This window comes from Mus pahari, chromosome 4 (assembly GCF_900095145.1).
Source record: "Mus pahari chromosome 4, PAHARI_EIJ_v1.1, whole genome shotgun sequence".
NCBI lineage: Eukaryota > Metazoa > Chordata > Mammalia > Rodentia > Muridae > Mus > Mus pahari.
The window spans coordinates 97528952-97530590 of record NC_034593.1 but is presented as its reverse complement, the minus strand read 5'-3'; positions in this window follow the sequence as shown (position 1 = coordinate 97530590).

Here is a 1639-nt window from a genome sequence, read left to right as displayed (position 1 = left end):
CCGCCCCACCCCCACTGGCTCTGGCTGCAGTCATGTGACCTTGGAATGAGTTTGAGGCTCATTGCGGTTGAAAGGGCTGATGTAGGTCACGCTCTGGAGCAGAAGAAGGGGCTCCACAAATCCCCCCCCCCCCAAAGCTGACCTCGGAAGTTCTGGCTGCTGCTCCCGGCTCTCCTTGTAGAAGCCCAAGGAGCAGATCCGCTCACCCTCTGAGCCTCTCCTCCAGGCGATCTCTCCCCAGCTCCCTCAGCAGCCCAGCAGATCAGCAGGCTGCAATGCCCTGGAGCAGTTTTCACTGTGGTCCTCCCTGGGAGGCCCGGGTAAAAAGGGAAACTGCAGCTCCCCCGTCGTGAAGAGTCTGCCTCCGGTATGAGGAAGGAATTTACGGTCTAGATTTTACCACTCCCCAAGGGTTCTGATGAGAACGTAGTGTCTCACCTCAAACTTTTCCTTAGAATTGACCAGAGCCGGGATATAGCCTGACTAGCTTCGCTCTGAAAAGTGCTCCGACCACTCAGTCTCCTGAATGTGTCTCCTGGGGTATTCTGGTACCACAGACATATGGTTGCTTGCTCTGTGGTGTTGTGTTCTGAAATGCAACAGTGGTAGAGCAAGGAGCCTTGGCTGCCCAACTTGATCCTTCAGTGGCTTCTGCATCCAAGTGGCGCCTGCAGACCGCCTTGCAGAGGCTCTTAGAATAGGTATGATAAGCATGGCTTGTGGCTGTCCTTCATAGTCTGCTGTTATAGACCTCAGAAAAGATCCCAGAACCCAGGCCATTGAAAGTCCTGCTCCATGAGCCCTATGCAGGATTCCCAGACAAGGCCTGATGGAAGATAACAGCATTGGAACACAGGGGTGGAGCGTCTCTTGGGCTGTGCCCTGGATGCAGAGCTCTGCAGGTCTCTGGGGTTTGTCACTCTGAGGCTGACAATCCTAGGGCTTGAATGGGCAGCTGTGACACCCTGAGAGAAGCCCAGCTTCTGGTAGAGTCATAGCCTTGGGGGACTCAAAACAGATTGTGCTGGCTCATCAGTTATTACTAAATGTGGCCATCTGGGCTGGAAAGCACCTGAGGGCGAGCACTGGTATTCTCTTTCTGACTCCTACAGCACTCTCTCAGGGTGCTCACAGATAGCAAAGGGCCCCTTTAAACTCTCAGAGCCTCCTCATCTACAAAATGCTGACAGGCACAGCTACTATTTACAGAATATGTGACCTGGCTAGGCTTTGCATTTAAACTTAGACCCCGGGTAAGCCCTAACGAACAGAACCCTGGTTGTTTGCAGAGATGTGCGAGCTCCCTCTACTGGATGGTAGGTGAATTGTAGCGAAAAAAAGGGAAGTGAAGGTGGAACCGCTGGCTGTCAGCAGGAGGTGCATGCTCACCCTGGGATTCTACAGACAAGGAAACTAAGACCAAGGCCAGCCACCTCACTGAAGGGCCTCTTTCAAGACTGCCTGTGTGGATCTGGGGCTTGGGAGCTCCCATATGCAGAGAAGGGAGCCATGCGGTTCAGTGTGTGCCTTCCCAAGCCCCACGCAGAGCCCATCCTACCAGTCTCCTCTGGTACTGCCCCCATAGAGCTGCAGGAACCAGTTTCGTGGGGCACAGGAACAAGGAGGCTGCTAAGCTGTT